At 47.8% G+C, this 18,324-nt stretch overlaps 29 non-coding genes across 29 annotated transcripts; 10 read left to right on the top strand and 19 right to left on the bottom strand.

The window, feature by feature from the left end:
- The first annotated feature begins 101 nt into the window (after window positions 1-101).
- On the top strand, window positions 102-173 carry trnad-guc (transfer RNA aspartic acid (anticodon GUC)). The gene has a single exon. It is a non-coding gene; the product is annotated as a tRNA-Asp (tRNA).
- A 103-nt stretch (window positions 174-276) lies between these two features.
- On the bottom strand, window positions 277-348 carry trnag-ucc (transfer RNA glycine (anticodon UCC)). The gene has a single exon. It is a non-coding gene; the product is annotated as a tRNA-Gly (tRNA).
- A 505-nt stretch (window positions 349-853) lies between these two features.
- On the bottom strand, window positions 854-969 carry LOC141288640 (U5 spliceosomal RNA). The gene has a single exon (XR_012339714.1). It is a non-coding gene; the product is annotated as a U5 spliceosomal RNA (small nuclear RNA).
- Window positions 970-2,008: 1,039 nt separating this feature from the next.
- trnad-guc (transfer RNA aspartic acid (anticodon GUC)) lies at window positions 2,009-2,080 on the top strand. Its single transcript has one exon. It is a non-coding gene; the product is annotated as a tRNA-Asp (tRNA).
- Window positions 2,081-2,183: 103 nt separating this feature from the next.
- trnag-ucc (transfer RNA glycine (anticodon UCC)) lies at window positions 2,184-2,255 on the bottom strand. Its single transcript has one exon. It is a non-coding gene; the product is annotated as a tRNA-Gly (tRNA).
- Window positions 2,256-2,760: 505 nt separating this feature from the next.
- LOC141287484 (U5 spliceosomal RNA) lies at window positions 2,761-2,876 on the bottom strand. Its single transcript, XR_012339477.1, has one exon. It is a non-coding gene; the product is annotated as a U5 spliceosomal RNA (small nuclear RNA).
- A 1,038-nt stretch (window positions 2,877-3,914) lies between these two features.
- On the top strand, window positions 3,915-3,986 carry trnad-guc (transfer RNA aspartic acid (anticodon GUC)). Its single transcript has one exon. It is a non-coding gene; the product is annotated as a tRNA-Asp (tRNA).
- Window positions 3,987-4,666: 680 nt separating this feature from the next.
- On the bottom strand, window positions 4,667-4,782 carry LOC141288632 (U5 spliceosomal RNA). Its single transcript, XR_012339713.1, has one exon. It is a non-coding gene; the product is annotated as a U5 spliceosomal RNA (small nuclear RNA).
- Window positions 4,783-5,822: 1,040 nt separating this feature from the next.
- On the top strand, window positions 5,823-5,894 carry trnad-guc (transfer RNA aspartic acid (anticodon GUC)). Its single transcript has one exon. It is a non-coding gene; the product is annotated as a tRNA-Asp (tRNA).
- Window positions 5,895-5,997: 103 nt separating this feature from the next.
- trnag-ucc (transfer RNA glycine (anticodon UCC)) lies at window positions 5,998-6,069 on the bottom strand. Its single transcript has one exon. It is a non-coding gene; the product is annotated as a tRNA-Gly (tRNA).
- Window positions 6,070-6,574: 505 nt separating this feature from the next.
- LOC141287477 (U5 spliceosomal RNA) lies at window positions 6,575-6,690 on the bottom strand. The gene has a single exon (XR_012339475.1). It is a non-coding gene; the product is annotated as a U5 spliceosomal RNA (small nuclear RNA).
- Window positions 6,691-7,729: 1,039 nt separating this feature from the next.
- On the top strand, window positions 7,730-7,801 carry trnad-guc (transfer RNA aspartic acid (anticodon GUC)). Its single transcript has one exon. It is a non-coding gene; the product is annotated as a tRNA-Asp (tRNA).
- A 103-nt stretch (window positions 7,802-7,904) lies between these two features.
- Window positions 7,905-7,976, bottom strand: trnag-ucc (transfer RNA glycine (anticodon UCC)). The gene has a single exon. It is a non-coding gene; the product is annotated as a tRNA-Gly (tRNA).
- A 508-nt stretch (window positions 7,977-8,484) lies between these two features.
- Window positions 8,485-8,597, bottom strand: LOC141290300 (U5 spliceosomal RNA). The gene has a single exon (XR_012340092.1). It is a non-coding gene; the product is annotated as a U5 spliceosomal RNA (small nuclear RNA).
- Window positions 8,598-9,635: 1,038 nt separating this feature from the next.
- On the top strand, window positions 9,636-9,707 carry trnad-guc (transfer RNA aspartic acid (anticodon GUC)). Its single transcript has one exon. It is a non-coding gene; the product is annotated as a tRNA-Asp (tRNA).
- A 103-nt stretch (window positions 9,708-9,810) lies between these two features.
- On the bottom strand, window positions 9,811-9,882 carry trnag-ucc (transfer RNA glycine (anticodon UCC)). Its single transcript has one exon. It is a non-coding gene; the product is annotated as a tRNA-Gly (tRNA).
- A 505-nt stretch (window positions 9,883-10,387) lies between these two features.
- On the bottom strand, window positions 10,388-10,503 carry LOC141287473 (U5 spliceosomal RNA). Its single transcript, XR_012339474.1, has one exon. It is a non-coding gene; the product is annotated as a U5 spliceosomal RNA (small nuclear RNA).
- Window positions 10,504-11,542: 1,039 nt separating this feature from the next.
- trnad-guc (transfer RNA aspartic acid (anticodon GUC)) lies at window positions 11,543-11,614 on the top strand. The gene has a single exon. It is a non-coding gene; the product is annotated as a tRNA-Asp (tRNA).
- A 103-nt stretch (window positions 11,615-11,717) lies between these two features.
- trnag-ucc (transfer RNA glycine (anticodon UCC)) lies at window positions 11,718-11,789 on the bottom strand. The gene has a single exon. It is a non-coding gene; the product is annotated as a tRNA-Gly (tRNA).
- Window positions 11,790-12,294: 505 nt separating this feature from the next.
- Window positions 12,295-12,410, bottom strand: LOC141288624 (U5 spliceosomal RNA). Its single transcript, XR_012339712.1, has one exon. It is a non-coding gene; the product is annotated as a U5 spliceosomal RNA (small nuclear RNA).
- Window positions 12,411-13,449: 1,039 nt separating this feature from the next.
- On the top strand, window positions 13,450-13,521 carry trnad-guc (transfer RNA aspartic acid (anticodon GUC)). The gene has a single exon. It is a non-coding gene; the product is annotated as a tRNA-Asp (tRNA).
- A 103-nt stretch (window positions 13,522-13,624) lies between these two features.
- Window positions 13,625-13,696, bottom strand: trnag-ucc (transfer RNA glycine (anticodon UCC)). Its single transcript has one exon. It is a non-coding gene; the product is annotated as a tRNA-Gly (tRNA).
- A 505-nt stretch (window positions 13,697-14,201) lies between these two features.
- LOC141287468 (U5 spliceosomal RNA) lies at window positions 14,202-14,317 on the bottom strand. The gene has a single exon (XR_012339473.1). It is a non-coding gene; the product is annotated as a U5 spliceosomal RNA (small nuclear RNA).
- A 1,214-nt stretch (window positions 14,318-15,531) lies between these two features.
- On the bottom strand, window positions 15,532-15,603 carry trnag-ucc (transfer RNA glycine (anticodon UCC)). Its single transcript has one exon. It is a non-coding gene; the product is annotated as a tRNA-Gly (tRNA).
- Window positions 15,604-16,108: 505 nt separating this feature from the next.
- Window positions 16,109-16,224, bottom strand: LOC141288808 (U5 spliceosomal RNA). Its single transcript, XR_012339745.1, has one exon. It is a non-coding gene; the product is annotated as a U5 spliceosomal RNA (small nuclear RNA).
- Window positions 16,225-16,623: 399 nt separating this feature from the next.
- Window positions 16,624-16,694, top strand: trnag-gcc (transfer RNA glycine (anticodon GCC)). Its single transcript has one exon. It is a non-coding gene; the product is annotated as a tRNA-Gly (tRNA).
- A 569-nt stretch (window positions 16,695-17,263) lies between these two features.
- trnad-guc (transfer RNA aspartic acid (anticodon GUC)) lies at window positions 17,264-17,335 on the top strand. The gene has a single exon. It is a non-coding gene; the product is annotated as a tRNA-Asp (tRNA).
- A 103-nt stretch (window positions 17,336-17,438) lies between these two features.
- On the bottom strand, window positions 17,439-17,510 carry trnag-ucc (transfer RNA glycine (anticodon UCC)). The gene has a single exon. It is a non-coding gene; the product is annotated as a tRNA-Gly (tRNA).
- Window positions 17,511-18,015: 505 nt separating this feature from the next.
- On the bottom strand, window positions 18,016-18,131 carry LOC141287461 (U5 spliceosomal RNA). The gene has a single exon (XR_012339472.1). It is a non-coding gene; the product is annotated as a U5 spliceosomal RNA (small nuclear RNA).
- Between the last annotated feature and the right edge of the window lie 193 nt (window positions 18,132-18,324).

Below are 18,324 nucleotides of genomic sequence, written 5' to 3'. Positions count from 1 at the left end.
AGATCAAGGCAGGTTGATTTGTTTTTTTCATGGAGTAGTGGCTCCTTATGCTGATGTCGGTGAAGTCAAGTCGGCTGGGGGCGAAGCACAGCGGGTACAGCTCCTCGTTAGTATAGTGGACAGTATCTCCGCCTGTCACGCGGAAGACCGGGGTTCGATTCCCCGACGGGGAGACCCAGCTCTTTGCTGCTGCTGAACGACTCATCCAAAAGATTTTGGTGCTGACAGAGGTCACAGAAGGAGTTCTGCTTCAACGTCAGCCAGAGCCAAAACAAATGCGTTGGCCGGGAATCGAACCCGGGTCAACTGCTTGGAAGGCAGCTATGCTCACCACTATACCACCAACGCAAGTTCCCGACTCCAGCTTTTAGCCATCTCAAAAGAATGCTTGAAATGCACAAGTCACTGATAGGGCAAAAGGAGCTGAAGCCATCTTTGTTTGTATCCCGTCATGTACGAGAGAGTGCTGTCTTTCCATGCGGGCTAAAGAAATCTGGAGCTGCGACGCAGAAAGCGCAAAGGCCGCAAGTACAGAACGTGGTGAGGCGCGCTTCGTTCCACCGCCCATTGGCTGGTGGCCAGTTTTACTCTTGACACTCCAATACAGCTCTGTTGTGAGCAGAAAAGAATGCTGGAAGTACATAAGTCACTGACAGGGCCAAAGTAGCTGAAGCCCAAGGTTTGGATCCCATCATGTCATGAGAGTGCTGTCTTTCCATGCTGGCTGAAAAAAAATGTGAAGTTGCGACACAGGAAGCGCAAAGGCTGCAAACACGGTCCACGAGAAAGCACGCTTTGCTCCAATGCACATTGGTGTGTGGTCAGATTTAGTCTGCTATTGAAACTGCAGTGCAGCTTTGCTGTGAGCAGAGCACCCAAAAATACAGGTCACTCAGAAAGGTTCCCCTCCACGGAAATCTTTAGTAAAAGGCGAAAGATTTATGCGTCTATGAAGAGAAACTCGAGTTGTGTGCCCATGCGCTTGAGCATGTGCGCTCCCTGTGGTAAACCACTATACTCACAAAGGGTAATCTAGGGTGCCGATAAGATTTTCGTCTCCCCCTCACTCCAAATGGGAGGAGTAAAAGTTAAAAAGTCTCTTCCATCATCCATTCTCGCCTGCCACACAGGAGGCCTGGCTCTGATTCCCGGGCAAATGCAGGAACAGAGTTCTTTTAAGTAAGGGGTGTGTGTTTGCATGTGTGTGGGATTCTTTAAAATGAGCCTTGAAGGCCAAGCCTGATTTGCTAGAAGGAGCTCCAAACTTTGCATATTGACCCAACCCCCCTTTACCTGGATTTGACGTGTAACAGTTACGCACCATTACTAAATCCAGGGCAATGTGAAGGCCGAAAGTCTCCCAGCTGAGCATTGGTGGTTCAGTGGTAGTATTCTCGCCTGCCACGCGGGAGACCCGGGTCCGATTCCCGGCCAATGCAGGAACGGAGTGCTTTTAATTAAGTTGTGTGTGTGCTTGCATGTGTGTAAGGTTCTTTAAAATGAAGCCTGATTTACTTGAAGGAGCTCCAACCTTTGCATACCGACCAACCCCCGTTCCCTGCCGAATCTTTTCAGAAACTCATTAGTCCGTCTATATTCGTCAAATGCCTATAAAACTTGTTCACTTTATCTATAGGTTGACGAAGTTTAGCAGTGGGCAATATACTCGTAAATGCGGTGTTAATTCCAAACGTTCTCCCTCCTTTCCGAGCATTGGTGGCTCAGTGGTAGAATTCTAGCAGTGGGCGATATGATCCACGTAAATGCGATGTTACTGCCACATGATTTCCCATCCTTTTTTTCATGTTCCCATTATGAAAAGTAAAAAAAAATAGTAATAATAGTAAAGTGGTCCAAATGAGGACCCCCTGTAATGTGTAGCATTCAAGATATTGGGAGACTCAATAAGATCAAGGCAGGTTGATTTGTTTTTTTCATGGAGTAGTGGCTCCTTATGCTGATGTCGGTGAAGTCAAGTCGGCTGGGGGCGAAGCACAGCGGGTACAGCTCCTCGTTAGTATAGTGGACAGTATCTCCGCCTGTCACGCGGAAGACCGGGGTTCGATTCCCCGACGGGGAGACTCAGCTCTTTGCTGCTGCTGAACGACTCATCCAAAAGATTTTGGTGCTGACAGAGGTCACAGAAGGAGTTCTGCTTCAACGTCAGCCAGAGCCAAAACAAATGCGTTGGCCGGGAATCGAACCCGGGTCAACTGCTTGGAAGGCAGCTATGCTCACCACTATACCACCAACGCAAGTTCCCGACTCTAGCTTTTAGCCATCTGAAAAGAATGCTTGAAATGCACAAGTCATTGATAGGGCAAAAGGAGCTGAAGCCATCTTTGTTTGTATCCCGTCATGTACGAGAGAGTGCTGTCTTTCCATGCGGGCTAAAGAAATCTGGAGCTGCGACCCAGAAAGCGCAAAGGCCGCAAGTACAGAACGTGGTGAGGCGCGCTTCGTTCCACCGCCCATTGGCTGGTGGCCAGTTTTACTCTTGACACTCCAATACAGCTCTGTTGTGAGCTGAAAAGAATGCTGGAAGTACATAAGTCACTGACAGGGCCAAAGTAGCTGAAGCCCAAGGTTTGGATCCCATCATGTCATGAGAGTGCTGTCTTTCCATGCTGGCTGAAAAAAAATGTGAAGTTGCGACACAGGAAGCGCAAAGGCTGCAAACACGGTCCACGAGAAAGCACGCTTTGCTCCAATGCACATTGGTGTGTGGTCAGATTTAGTCTGCTATTGAAACTGCAGTGCAGCTCTGCTGTGAGCAGAGCACCCAAAAATACAGGTCACTCGGAAAGGTTCCCCTCCACGGAAATCTTTAGTAAAAGGCGAAAGATTTATGCGTCTATGAAGAGAAACTCGAGTTGTGTGCCCATGCGCTTGAGCATGTGCACTCCCTGTGGTAAACCACTATACTCACAAAGGGTAATCTAGGGTGCCGATAAGATTTTCATCTCTTCCTCACTCCAAATGGGAGGAGTAAAAGTTAAAAAGTCTCTTCCATCATCCATTCTCGCCAGCCACACAGGAGGCCTGGCTCTGATTCCCGGGCAAATGCAGGAACAGAGTTCTTTTAAGTAAGGGGTGTGTGTTTGCATGTGTGTGGGATTCTTTAAAATGAGCCTTGAAGGCCAAGCCTGATTTTCTAGAAGGAGCTCCAAACTTTGCATATTGACCCAACACCCCTTTACCTGGATTTGACGTGTAACAGTTACGCACCATTACTAAATCCAGGGCAATGTGAAGGCCGAAAGTCTCCCAGCCGAGCATTGGTGGTTCAGTGGTAGTATTCTCGCCTGCCACGCGGGAGACCCGGGTCCGATTCCCGGCCAATGCAGGAACGGAGTGCTTTTAATTAAGTTGTGTGTGTGCTTGCATGTGTGTAAGGTTCTTTAAAATGAAGCCTGATTTACTTGAAGGAGCTCCAACCTTTGCATACCGACCAACCCCCGTTCCCTGCCGAATCTTTTCAGAAACTCATTAGTCCGTCTATATTCGTCAAATGCCTATAAAACTTGTTCACTTTATCTATAGGTTGACGAAGTTTAGCAGTGGGCAATATACTCGTAAATGCGGTGTTAATTCCAAACGTTCTCCCTCCTTTCCGAGCATTGGTGGTTCAGTGGTAGAATTCTAGCAGTGGGCGATATGATCCACGTAAATGCGATGTTACTGCCACATGATTTCCCATCCTTTTTTTCATGTTCCCATTATGAAAAGTAAAAAAAATAGTAATAATAGTAAAGTGGTCCAAATGAGGACCCCCTGTAATGTGTAGCATTCAAGATATTGGGAGACTCAATAAGATCAAGGCAGGTTGATTTGTTTTTTTCATGGAGTAGTGGCTCCTTATGCTGATGTCGGTGAAGTCAAGTCGGCTGGGGGCGAAGCACAGCAGGTACAGCTCCTCGTTAGTATAGTGGACAGTATCTCCGCCTGTCACGCGGAAGACCGGGGTTCGATTCCCCGACGGGGAGACCCAGCTCTTTGCTGCTGCTGAACGACTCATCCAAAAGATTTTGGTGCTGACAGAGGTCACAGAAGGAGTTCTGCTTCAACGTCAGCCAGAGCCAAAACAAATGCGTTGGCCGGGAATCGAACCCGGGTCAACTGCTTGGAAGGCAGCTATGCTCACCACTATACCAACAACGCAAGTTCCCGACTCCAGCTTTTAGCCATCTCAAAAGAATGCTTGAAATGCACAAGTCACTGATAGGGCAAAAGGAGCTGAAGCCATCTTTGTTTGTATCCCGTCATGTACGAGAGAGTGCTGTCTTTCCATGCGGGCTAAAGAAATCTGGAGCTGCGACGCAGAAAGCGCAAAGGCCGCAAGTACAGAACGTGGTGAGGCGCGCTTCGTTCCACCGCCCATTGGCTGGTGGCCAGTTTTACTCTTGACACTCCAATACAGCTCTGTTGTGAGCTGAAAAGAATGCTGGAAGTACATAAATCACTGACAGGGCCAAAGTAGCTGAAGCCCAAGGTTTGGATCCCATCATGTCATGAGAGTGCTGTCTTTCCATGCTGGCTGAAAAAAAATGTGAAGTTGCGACACAGGAAGCGCAAAGGCTGCAAACACGGTCCACGAGAAAGCACGCTTTGCTCCAATGCACATTGGTGTGTGGTCAGATTTAGTCTGCTATTGAAACTGCAGTGCAGCTTTGCTGTGAGCAGAGCACCCAAAAATACAGGTCACTCAGAAAGGTTCCCCTCCACGGAAATCTTTAGTAAAAGGCGAAAGATTTATGCGTCTATGAAGAGAAACTCGAGTTGTGTGCCCATGCGCTTGAGCATGTGCGCTCCCTGTGGTAAACCACTATACTCACAAAGGGTAATCTAGGGTGCCGATAAGATTTTCGTCTCCCCCTCACTCCAAATGGGAGGAGTAAAAGTTAAAAAGTCTCTTCCATCATCCATTCTCGCCTGCCACACAGGAGGCCTGGCTCTGATTCCCGGGCAAATGCAGGAACAGAGTTCTTTTAAGTAAGGGGTGTGTGTTTGCATGTGTGTGGGATTCTTTAAAATGAGCCTTGAAGGCCAAGCCTGATTTGCTAGAAGGAGCTCCAAACTTTGCATATTGACCCAACCCCCCTTTACCTGGATTTGACGTGTAGCAGTTACGCACCATTACTAAATCCAGGGCAATGTGAAGGCCGAAGTTCTCCCAGCCGAGCATTGGTGGTTCAGTGGTAGAATTCTCGCCTGCCATGCGGGAGACCCGGGTCCGATTCCCGGCCAATGCAGGAACGGAGTGCTTTTAATTAAGTTGTGTGTGTGCTTGCATGTGTGTAAGGTTCTTTAAAATGAAGCCTGATTTACTTGAAGGAGCTCCAACCTTTGCATACCGACCAACCCCCGTTCCCTGCCGAATCTTTTCAGAAACTCATTAGTCCGTCTATATTCGTCAAATGCCTATAAAACTTGTTCACTTTATCTATAGGTTGACGAAGTTTAGCAGTGGGCAATATACTCGTAAATGCGGTGTTAATTCCAAACGTTCTCCCTCCTTTCCGAGCATTGGTGGTTCAGTGGTAGAATTCTAGCAGTGGGCGATATGATCCACGTAAATGCGATGTTACTGCCACAAGATTTCCCATCCTTTTTTTCATGTTCCCATTATGAAAAGTAAAAAAAAAATAGTAATAATAGTAAAGTGGTCCAAATGAGGACCCCCTGTAATGTGTAGCATTCAAGATATTGGGAGACTCAATAAGATCAAGGCAGGTTGATTTGTTTTTTTCATGGAGTAGTGGCTCCTTATGCTGATGTCGGTGAAGTCAAGTCGGCTGGGGGCGAAGCACAGCGGGTACAGCTCCTCGTTAGTATAGTGGACAGTATCTCCGCCTGTCACGCGGAAGACCGGGGTTCGATTCCCCGACGGGGAGACCCAGCTCTTTGCTGCTGCTGAACGACTCATCCAAAAGATTTTGGTGCTGACAGAGGTCACAGAAGGAGTTCTGCTTCAACGTCAGCCAGAGCCAAAACAAATGCGTTGGCCGGGAATCGAACCCGGGTCAACTGCTTGGAAGGCAGCTATGCTCACCACTATACCACCAACGCAAGTTCCCGACTCTAGCTTTTAGCCATCTGAAAAGAATGCTTGAAATGCACAAGTCATTGATAGGGCAAAAGGAGCTGAAGCCATCTTTGTTTGTATCCCGTCATGTACGAGAGAGTGCTGTCTTTCCATGCGGGCTAAAGAAATCTGGAGCTGCGACCCAGAAAGCGCAAAGGCCGCAAGTACAGAACGTGGTGAGGCGCGCTTCGTTCCACCGCCCATTGGCTGGTGGCCAGTTTTACTCTTGACACTCCAATACAGCTCTGTTGTGAGCAGAAAAGAATGCTGGAAGTACATAAGTCACTGACAGGGCCAAAGTAGCTGAAGCCCAAGGTTTGGATCCCATCATGTCATGAGAGTGCTGTCTTTCCATGCTGGCTGAAAAAAAATGTGAAGTTGCGACACAGGAAGCGCAAAGGCTGCAAACACGGTCCACGAGAAAGCACGCTTTGCTCCAATGCACATTGGTGTGTGGTCAGATTTAGTCTGCTATTGAAACTGCAGTGCAGCTCTGCTGTGAGCAGAGCACCCAAAAATACAGGTCACTCGGAAAGGTTCCCCTCCACGGAAATCTTTAGTAAAAGGCGAAAGATTTATGCGTCTATGAAGAGAAACTCGAGTTGTGTGCCCATGCGCTTGAGCATGTGCGCTCCCTGTGGTAAACCACTATACTCACAAAGGGTAATCTAGGGTGCCGATAAGATTTTCATCTCTTCCTCACTCCAAATGGGAGGAGTAAAAGTTAAAAAGTCTCTTCCATCATCCATTCTCGCCAGCCACACAGGAGGCCTGGCTCTGATTCCCGGGCAAATGCAGGAACAGAGTTCTTTTAAGTAAGGGGTGTGTGTTTGCATGTGTGTGGGATTCTTTAAAATGAGCCTTGAAGGCCAAGCCTGATTTTCTAGAAGGAGCTCCAAACTTTGCATATTGACCCAACCCCCCTTTACCTGGATTTGACGTGTAACAGTTACGCACCATTACTAAATCCAGGGCAATGTGAAGGCCGAAAGTCTCCCAGCCGAGCATTGGTGGTTCAGTGGTAGTATTCTCGCCTGCCACGCGGGAGACCCGGGTCCGATTCCCGGCCAATGCAGGAACGGAGTGCTTTTAATTAAGTTGTGTGTGTGCTTGCATGTGTGTAAGGTTCTTTAAAATGAAGCCTGATTTACTTGAAGGAGCTCCAACCTTTGCATACCGACCAACCCCCGTTCCCTGCCGAATCTTTTCAGAAACTCATTAGTCCGTCTATATTCGTCAAATGCCTATAAAACTTGTTCACTTTATCTATAGGTTGACGAAGTTTAGCAGTGGGCAATATACTCGTAAATGCGGTGTTAATTCCAAACGTTCTCCCTCCTTTCTGAGCATTGGTGGTTCAGTGGTAGAATTCTAGCAGTGGGCGATATGATCCACGTAAATGCGATGTTACTGCCACATGATTTCCCATCCTTTTTTTCATGTTCCCATTATGAAAAGTAAAAAAAAATAGTAATAATAGTAAAGTGGTCCAAATGAGGACCCCCTGTAATGTGTAGCATTCAAGATATTGGGAGACTCAATAAGATCAAGGCAGGTTGATTTGTTTTTTTCATGGAGTAGTGGCTCCTTATGCTGATGTCGGTGAAGTCAAGTCGGCTGGGGGCGAAGCACAGCGGGTACAGCTCCTCGTTAGTATAGTGGACAGTATCTCCGCCTGTCACGCGGAAGACCGGGGTTCGATTCCCCGACGGGGAGACCCAGCTCTTTGCTGCTGCTGAACGACTCATCCAAAAGATTTTGGTGCTGACAGAGGTCACAGAAGGAGTTCTGCTTCAACGTCAGCCAGAGCCAAAACAAATGCGTTGGCCGGGAATCGAACCCGGGTCAACTGCTTGGAAGGCAGCTATGCTCACCACTATACCACCAACGCAAGTTCCCGACTCCAGCTTTTAGCCATCTCAAAAGAATGCTTGAAATGCACAAGTCACTGATAGGGCAAAAGGAGCTGAAGCCATCTTTGTTTGTATCCCGTCATGTACGAGAGAGTGCTGTCTTTCCATGCGGGCTAAAGAAATCTGGAGCTGCGACGCAGAAAGCGCAAAGGCCGCAAGTACAGAACGTGGTGAGGCGCGCTTCGTTCCACCGCCCATTGGCTGGTGGCCAGTTTTACTCTTGACACTCCAATACAGCTCTGTTGTGAGCAGAAAAGAATGCTGGAAGTACATAAGTCACTGACAGGGCCAAAGTAGCTGAAGCCCAAGGTTTGGATCCCATCATGTCATGAGAGTGCTGTCTTTCCATGCTGGCTGAAAAAAAATGTGAAGTTGCGACACAGGAAGCGCAAAGGCTGCAAACACGGTCCACGAGAAAGCACGCTTTGCTCCAATGCACATTGGTGTGTGGTCAGATTTAGTCTGCTATTGAAACTGCAGTGCAGCTTATCTGTGAGCAGAGCACCCAAAAATACAGGTCACTCAGAAAGGTTCCCCTCCACGGAAATCTTTAGTAAAAGGCGAAAGATTTATGCGTCTATGAAGAGAAACTCGAGTTGTGTGCCCATGCGCTTGAGCATGTGCGCTCCCTGTGGTAAACCACTATACTCACAAAGGGTAATCTAGGGTGCCGATAAGATTTTCGTCTCCCCCTCACTCCAAATGGGAGGAGTAAAAGTTAAAAAGTCTCTTCCATCATCCATTCTCGCCTGCCACACAGGAGGCCTGGCTCTGATTCCCGGGCAAATGCAGGAACAGAGTTCTTTTAAGTAAGGGGTGTGTGTTTGCATGTGTGTGGGATTCTTTAAAATGAGCCTTGAAGGCCAAGCCTGATTTGCTAGAAGGAGCTCCAAACTTTGCATATTGACCCAACCCCCCTTTACCTGGATTTGACGTGTAACAGTTACGCACCATTACTAAATCCAGGGCAATGTGAAGGCCGAAAGTCTCCCAGCCGAGCATTGGTGGTTCAGTGGTAGTATTCTCGCCTGCCACGCGGGAGACCCGGGTCCGATTCCCGGCCAATGCAGGAACGGAGTGCTTTTAATTAAGTTGTGTGTGTGCTTGCATGTGTGTAAGGTTCTTTAAAATGAAGCCTGATTTACTTGAAGGAGCTCCAACCTTTGCATACCGACCAACCCCCGTTCCCTGCCGAATCTTTTCAGAAACTCATTAGTCCGTCTATATTCGTCAAATGCCTATAAAACTTGTTCACTTTATCTATAGGTTGACGAAGTTTAGCAGTGGGCAATATACTCGTAAATGCGGTGTTAATTCCAAACGTTCTCCCTCCTTTCCGAGCATTGGTGGCTCAGTGGTAGAATTCTAGCAGTGGGCGATATGATCCACGTAAATGCGATGTTACTGCCACATGATTTCCCATCCTTTTTTTCATGTTCCCATTATGAAAAGTAAAAAAAAATAGTAATAATAGTAAAGTGGTCCAAATGAGGACCCCTGTAATGTGTAGCATTCAAGATATTGGGAGACTCAATAAGATCAAGGCAGGTTGATTTGTTTTTTTCATGGAGTAGTGGCTCCTTATGCTGATGTCGGTGAAGTCAAGTCGGCTGGGGGCGAAGCACAGCGGGTACAGCTCCTCGTTAGTATAGTGGACAGTATCTCCGCCTGTCACGCGGAAGACCGGGGTTCGATTCCCCGACGGGGAGACTCAGCTCTTTGCTGCTGCTGAACGACTCATCCAAAAGATTTTGGTGCTGACAGAGGTCACAGAAGGAGTTCTGCTTCAACGTCAGCCAGAGCCAAAACAAATGCGTTGGCCGGGAATCGAACCCGGGTCAACTGCTTGGAAGGCAGCTATGCTCACCACTATACCACCAACGCAAGTTCCCGACTCTAGCTTTTAGCCATCTGAAAAGAATGCTTGAAATGCACAAGTCATTGATAGGGCAAAAGGAGCTGAAGCCATCTTTGTTTGTATCCCGTCATGTACGAGAGAGTGCTGTCTTTCCATGCGGGCTAAAGAAATCTGGAGCTGCGACCCAGAAAGCGCAAAGGCCGCAAGTACAGAACGTGGTGAGGCGCGCTTCGTTCCACCGCCCATTGGCTGGTGGCCAGTTTTACTCTTGACACTCCAATACAGCTCTGTTGTGAGCTGAAAAGAATGCTGGAAGTACATAAGTCACTGACAGGGCCAAAGTAGCTGAAGCCCAAGGTTTGGATCCCATCATGTCATGAGAGTGCTGTCTTTCCATGCTGGCTGAAAAAAAATGTGAAGTTGCGACACAGGAAGCGCAAAGGCTGCAAACACGGTCCACGAGAAAGCACGCTTTGCTCCAATGCACATTGGTGTGTGGTCAGATTTAGTCTGCTATTGAAACTGCAGTGCAGCTCTGCTGTGAGCAGAGCACCCAAAAATACAGGTCACTCGGAAAGGTTCCCCTCCACGGAAATCTTTAGTAAAAGGCGAAAGATTTATGCGTCTATGAAGAGAAACTCGAGTTGTGTGCCCATGCGCTTGAGCATGTGCACTCCCTGTGGTAAACCACTATACTCACAAAGGGTAATCTAGGGTGCCGATAAGATTTTCATCTCTTCCTCACTCCAAATGGGAGGAGTAAAAGTTAAAAAGTCTCTTCCATCATCCATTCTCGCCAGCCACACAGGAGGCCTGGCTCTGATTCCCGGGCAAATGCAGGAACAGAGTTCTTTTAAGTAAGGGGTGTGTGTTTGCATGTGTGTGGGATTCTTTAAAATGAGCCTTGAAGGCCAAGCCTGATTTTCTAGAAGGAGCTCCAAACTTTGCATATTGACCCAACCCCCCTTTACCTGGATTTGACGTGTAACAGTTACGCACCATTACTAAATCCAGGGCAATGTGAAGGCCGAAAGTCTCCCAGCCGAGCATTGGTGGTTCAGTGGTAGTATTCTCGCCTGCCACGCGGGAGACCCGGGTCCGATTCCCGGCCAATGCAGGAACGGAGTGCTTTTAATTAAGTTGTGTGTGTGCTTGCATGTGTGTAAGGTTCTTTAAAATGAAGCCTGATTTACTTGAAGGAGCTCCAACCTTTGCATACCGACCAACCCCCGTTCCCTGCCGAATCTTTTCAGAAACTCATTAGTCCGTCTATATTCGTCAAATGCCTATAAAACTTGTTCACTTTATCTATAGGTTGACGAAGTTTAGCAGTGGGCAATATACTCGTAAATGCGGTGTTAATTCCAAACGTTCTCCCTCCTTTCTGAGCATTGGTGGTTCAGTGGTAGAATTCTAGCAGTGGGCGATATGATCCACGTAAATGCGATGTTACTGCCACATGATTTCCCATCCTTTTTTTCATGTTCCCATTATGAAAAGTAAAAAAAAATAGTAATAATAGTAAAGTGGTCCAAATGAGGACCCCCTGTAATGTGTAGCATTCAAGATATTGGGAGACTCAATAAGATCAAGGCAGGTTGATTTGTTTTTTTCATGGAGTAGTGGCTCCTTATGCTGATGTCGGTGAAGTCAAGTCGGCTGGGGGCGAAGCACAGCGGGTACAGCTCCTCGTTAGTATAGTGGACAGTATCTCCGCCTGTCACGCGGAAGACCGGGGTTCGATTCCCCGACGGGGAGACCCAGCTCTTTGCTGCTGCTGAACGACTCATCCAAAAGATTTTGGTGCTGACAGAGGTCACAGAAGGAGTTCTGCTTCAACGTCAGCCAGAGCCAAAACAAATGCGTTGGCCGGGAATCGAACCCGGGTCAACTGCTTGGAAGGCAGCTATGCTCACCACTATACCACCAACGCAAGTTCCCGACTCCAGCTTTTAGCCATCTCAAAAGAATGCTTGAAATGCACAAGTCACTGATAGGGCAAAAGGAGCTGAAGCCATCTTTGTTTGTATCCCGTCATGTACGAGAGAGTGCTGTCTTTCCATGCGGGCTAAAGAAATCTGGAGCTGCGACGCAGAAAGCGCAAAGGCCGCAAGTACAGAACGTGGTGAGGCGCGCTTCGTTCCACCGCCCATTGGCTGGTGGCCAGTTTTACTCTTGACACTCCAATACAGCTCTGTTGTGAGCAGAAAAGAATGCTGGAAGTACATAAGTCACTGACAGGGCCAAAGTAGCTGAAGCCCAAGGTTTGGATCCCATCATGTCATGAGAGTGCTGTCTTTCCATGCTGGCTGAAAAAAAATGTGAAGTTGCGACACAGGAAGCGCAAAGGCTGCAAACACGGTCCACGAGAAAGCACGCTTTGCTCCAATGCACATTGGTGTGTGGTCAGATTTAGTCTGCTATTGAAACTGCAGTGCAGCTTTGCTGTGAGCAGAGCACCCAAAAATACAGGTCACTCAGAAAGGTTCCCCTCCACGGAAATCTTTAGTAAAAGGCGAAAGATTTATGCGTCTATGAAGAGAAACTCGAGTTGTGTGCCCATGCGCTTGAGCATGTGCACTCCCTGTGGTAAACCACTATACTCACAAAGGGTAATCTAGGGTGCCGATAAGATTTTCATCTCTTCCTCACTCCAAATGGGAGGAGTAAAAGTTAAAAAGTCTCTTCCATCATCCATTCTCGCCAGCCACACAGGAGGCCTGGCTCTGATTCCCGGGCAAATGCAGGAACAGAGTTCTTTTAAGTAAGGGGTGTGTGTTTGCATGTGTGTGGGATTCTTTAAAATGAGCCTTGAAGGCCAAGCCTGATTTTCTAGAAGGAGCTCCAAACTTTGCATATTGACCCAACCCCCCTTTACCTGGATTTGACGTGTAACAGTTACGCACCATTACTAAATCCAGGGCAATGTGAAGGCCGAAAGTCTCCCAGCCGAGCATTGGTGGTTCAGTGGTAGTATTCTCGCCTGCCACGCGGGAGACCCGGGTCCGATTCCCGGCCAATGCAGGAACGGAGTGCTTTTAATTAAGTTGTGTGTGTGCTTGCATGTGTGTAAGGTTCTTTAAAATGAAGCCTGATTTACTTGAAGGAGCTCCAACCTTTGCATACCGACCAACCCCCGTTCCCTGCCGAATCTTTTCAGAAACTCATTAGTCCGTCTATATTCGTCAAATGCCTATAAAACTTGTTCACTTTATCTATAGGTTGACGAAGTTTAGCAGTGGGCAATATACTCGTAAATGCGGTGTTAATTCCAAACGTTCTCCCTCCTTTCTGAGCATTGGTGGTTCAGTGGTAGAATTCTAGCAGTGGGCGATATGATCCACGTAAATGCGATGTTACTGCCACATGATTTCCCATCCTTTTTTTCATGTTCCCATTATGAAAAGTAAAAAAAAATAGTAATAATAGTAAAGTGGTCCAAATGAGGACCCCCTGTAATGTGTAGCATTCAAGATATTGGGAGACTCAATAAGATCAAGGCAGGTTGATTTGTTTTTTTCATGGAGTAGTGGCTCCTTATGCTGATGTCGGTGAAGTCAAGTCGGCTGGGGGCGAAGCACAGCGGGTACAGCTCCTCGTTAGTATAGTGGACAGTATCTCCGCCTGTCACGCGGAAGACCGGGGTTCGATTCCCCGACGGGGAGACCCAGCTCTTTGCTGCTGCTGAACGACTCATCCAAAAGATTTTGGTGCTGACAGAGGTCACAGAAGGAGTTCTGCTTCAACGTCAGCCAGAGCCAAAACAAATGCGTTGGCCGGGAATCGAACCCGGGTCAACTGCTTGGAAGGCAGCTATGCTCACCACTATACCACCAACGCAAGTTCCCAACTCCAGCTTTTAGCCATCTGAAAAGAATGCTTGAAATGCACAAGTCACTGATAGGGCAAAAGGAGCTGAAGCCATCTTTGTTTGTATCCCGTCATGTACGAGAGAGTGCTGTCTTTCCATGCGGGCTAAAGAAATCTGGAGCTGCGACGCAGAAAGCGCAAAGGCCGCAAGTACAGAACGTGGTGAGGCGCGCTTCGTTCCACCGCCCATTGGCTGGTGGCCAGTTTTACTCTTGACACTCCAATACAGCTCTGTTGTGAGCTGAAAAGAATGCTGGAAGTACATAAGTCACTGACAGGGCCAAAGTAGCTGAAGCCCAAGGTTTGGATCCCATCATGTCATGAGAGTGCTGTCTTTCCATGCTGGCTGAAAAAAAATGTGAAGTTGCGACACAGGAAGCGCAAAGGCTGCAAACACGGTCCACGAGAAAGCACGCTTTGCTCCAATGCACATTGGTGTGTGGTCAGATTTAGTCTGCTATTGAAACTGCAGTGCAGCTCTGCTGTGAGCAGAGCACCCAAAAATACAGGTCACTCGGAAAGGTTCCCCTCCACGGAAATCTTTAGTAAAAGGCGAAAGATTTATGCGTCTATGAAGAGAAACTCGAGTTGTGTGCCCATGCGCTTGAGCATGTGCACTCCCTGTGGTAAACCACTATACTCACAAAGGGTAATCTAGGGTGCCGATAAGATTTTCATCTCTTCCTCACTCCAAATGGGAGGAGTAAAAGTTAAAAAGTCTCTTCCATCATCCATTCTCGCCAGCCACACAGGAGGCCTGGCTCTGATTCCCGGGCAAATGCAGGAACAGAGTTCTTTTAAGTAAGGGGTGTGTGTTTGCATGTGTGTGGGATTCTTTAAAATGAGCCTTGAAGGCCAAGCCTGATTTTCTAGAAGGAGCTCCAAACTTTGCATATTGACCCAACCCCCCTTTACCTGGATTTGACGTGTAACAGTTACGCACCATTACTAAATCCAGGGCAATGTGAAGGCCGAAAGTCTCCCAGCCGAGCATTGGTGGTTCAGTGGTAGTATTCTCGCCTGCCACGCGGGAGACCCGGGTCCGATTCCCGGCCAATGCAGGAACGGAGTGCTTTTAATTAAGTTGTGTGTGTGCTTGCATGTGTGTAAGGTTCTTTAAAATGAAGCCTGATTTACTTGAAGGAGCTCCAACCTTTGCATACCGACCAACCCCCGTTCCCTGCCGAATCTTTTCAGAAACTCATTAGTCCGTCTATATTCGTCAAATGCCTATAAAACTTGTTCACTTTATCTATAGGTTGACGAAGTTTAGCAGTGGGCAATATACTCGTAAATGCGGTGTTAATTCCAAACGTTCTCCCTCCTTTCTGAGCATTGGTGGTTCAGTGGTAGAATTCTAGCAGTGGGCGATATGATCCACGTAAATGCGATGTTACTGCCACATGATTTCCCATCCTTTTTTTCATGTTCCCATTATGAAAAGTAAAAAAAAATAGTAATAATAGTAAAGTGGTCCAAATGAGGACCCCCTGTAATGTGTAGCATTCAAGATATTGGGAGACTCAATAAGATCAAGGCAGGTTGATTTGTTTTTTTCATGGAGTAGTGGCTCCTTATGCTGATGTCGGTGAAGTCAAGTCGGCTGGGGGCGAAGCACAGCGGGTACAGCTCCTCGTTAGTGTAGTGGACAGTATCTCCGCCTGTCACGCGGAAGACCGGGGTTCGATTCCCCGACGGGGAGACCCAGCTCTTTGCTGCTGCTGAACGACTCATCCAAAAGATTTTGGTGCTGACAGAGGTCACAGAAGGAGTTCTGCTTCAACGTCAGCCAGAGCCAAAACAAATGCGTTGGCCGGGAATCGAACCCGGGTCAACTGCTTGGAAGGCAGCTATGCTCACCACTATACCACCAACGCAAGTTCCCAACTCCAGCTTTTAGCCATCTGAAAAGAATGCTTGAAATGCACAAGTCACTGATAGGGCAAAAGGAGCTGAAGCCATCTTTGTTTGTATCCCGTCATGTACGAGAGAGTGCTGTCTTTCCATGCGGGCTAAAGAAATCTGGAGCTGCGACGCAGAAAGCGCAAAGGCCGCAAGTACAGAACGTGGTGAGGCGCGCTTCGTTCCACCGCCCATTGGCTGGTGGCCAGTTTTACTCTTGACACTCCAATACAGCTCTGTTGTGAGCAGAAAAGAATGCTGGAAGTACATAAGTCACTGACAGGGCCAAAGTAGCTGAAGCCCAAGGTTTGGATCCCATCATGTCATGAGAGTGCTGTCTTTCCATGCTGGCTGAAAAAAAATGTGAAGTTGCGACACAGGAAGCGCAAAGGCTGCAAACACGGTCCACGAGAAAGCACGCTTTGCTCCAATGCACATTGGTGTGTGGTCAGATTTAGTCTGCTATTGAAACTGCAGTGCAGCTCTGCTGTGAGCAGAGCACCCAAAAGTACAGGTCACTCGGAAAGGTTCCCCTCCACGGAAATCTTTAGTAAAAGGCGAAAGATTTATGCGTCTATGAAGAGAAACTCGAGTTGTGTGCCCATGCGCTTGAGCATGTGCGCTCCCTGTGGTAAACCACTATACTCACAAAGGGTAATCTAGGGTGCCGATAAGATTTTCATCTCCCCCTCACTCCAAATGGGAGGAGTAAAAGTTAAAAAGTCTCTTCCATCATCCATTCTCGCCTGCCACACAGGAGGCCTGGCTCTGATTCCCGGGCAAATGCAGGAACAGAGTTCTTTTAAGTAAGGGGTGTGTGTTTGCATGTGTGTGGGATTCTTTAAAATGAGCCTTGAAGGCCAAGCCTGATTTGCTAGAAGGAGCTCCAAACTTTGCATATTGACCCAACCCCCCTTTACCTGGATTTGACGTGTAACAGTTACGCACCATTACTAAATCCAGGGCAATGTGAAGGCCGAAAGTCTCCCAGCCGAGCATTGGTGGTTCAGTGGTAGAATTCTCGCCTGCCACGCGGGAGACCCGGGTCCGATTCCCGGCCAATGCAGGAACGGAGTGCTTTTAATTAAGTTGTGTGTGTGCTTGCATGTGTGTAAGGTTCTTTAAAATGAAGCCTGATTTACTTGAAGGAGCTCCAAACTTTGCATACCGACCAACCCCCGTTCCCTGCCGAATCTTTTCAGAAACTCATTAGTCCGTCTATATTCGTCAAATGCCTATAAAACTTGTTCACTTTATCTATAGGTTGACGAAGTTTAGCAGTGGGCAATATACTCGTAAATGCGGTGTTAATTCCAAACGTTCTCCCTCCTTTCCGAGCATTGGTGGTTCAGTGGTAGAATTCTAGCAGTGGGTGATATGATCCACGTAAATGCGATGTTACTGCCACAAGATTTCCCATCCTTTTTTTCATGTTCCCATTATGAAAAGTAAAAAAAAATAGTAATAATAGTAAAGTGGTCCAAATGAGGACCCCCTGTAATGTGTAGCATTCAAGATATTGGGAGACTCAATAAGATCAAGGCAGGTTGATTTGTTTTTTTCATGGAGTAGTGGCTCCTTATGCTGATGTCGGTGAAGTCAAGTCGGCTGGGGGCGAAGCACAGCGGGTACAGCTCCTCGTTAGTATAGTGGACAGTATCTCCGCCTGTCACGCGGAAGACCGGGGTTCGATTCCCCGACGGGGAGACCCAGCTCTTTGCTGCTGCTGAACGACTCATCCAAAAGATTTTGGTGCTGACAGAGGTCACAGAAGGAGTTCTGCTTCAACGTCAGCCAGAGCCAAAACAAATGCGTTGGCCGGGAATCGAACCCGGGTCAACTGCTTGGAAGGCAGCTATGCTCACCACTATACCACCAACGCAAGTTCCCGACTCCCGCTTTTAGCCATCTGAAAAGAATGCTTGAAATGCACAAGTCACTGATAGGGCAAAAGGAGCTGAAGCCATCTTTGTTTGTATCCCGTCATGTACGAGAGAGTGCTGTCTTTCCATGCGGGCTAAAGAAATCTGGAGCTGCGACCCAGAAAGCGCAAAGGCCGCAAGTACAGAACGTGGTGAGGCGCGCTTCGTTCCACCGCCCATTGGCTGGTGGCCAGTTTTACTCTTGACACTCCAATACAGCTCTGTTGTGAGCAGAAAAGAATGCTGGAAGTACATAAGTCACTGACAGGGCCAAAGTAGCTGAAGCCCAAGGTTTGGATCCCATCATGTCATGAGAGTGCTGTCTTTCCATGCTGGCTGAAAAAAAATGTGAAGTTGCGACACAGGAAGCGCAAAGGCTGCAAACACGGTCCACGAGAAAGCACGCTTTGCTCCAATGCACTTTGGTGTGTGGTCAGATTTAGTCTGCTATTGAAACTGCAGTGCAGCTCTGCTGTGAGCAGAGCACCCAAAAATACAGGTCACTCGGAAAGGTTCCCCTCCACGGAAATCTTTAGTAAAAGGCGAAAGATTTATGCGTCTATGAAGAGAAACTCGAGTTGTGTGCCCATGCGCTTGAGCATGTGCGCTCCCTGTGGTAAACCACTATACCCACAAAGGGTAATCTAGGGTGCCGATAAGATTTTCATCTCTTCCTCACTCCAAATGGGAGGAGTAAAAGTTAAAAAGTCTCTTCCATCATCCATTCTCGCCTGCCACACAGGAGGCCTGGCTCTGATTCCCGGGCAAATGCAG

Source organism: Garra rufa, chromosome 1, assembly GCF_049309525.1.
Source record: "Garra rufa chromosome 1, GarRuf1.0, whole genome shotgun sequence".
In the NCBI taxonomy this organism is placed as follows: Eukaryota; Metazoa; Chordata; class Actinopteri; order Cypriniformes; family Cyprinidae; genus Garra; species Garra rufa.
The sequence above is the reverse complement of the archived record's forward strand: the minus strand, read 5'-3'. Positions and strand labels throughout refer to the sequence as shown.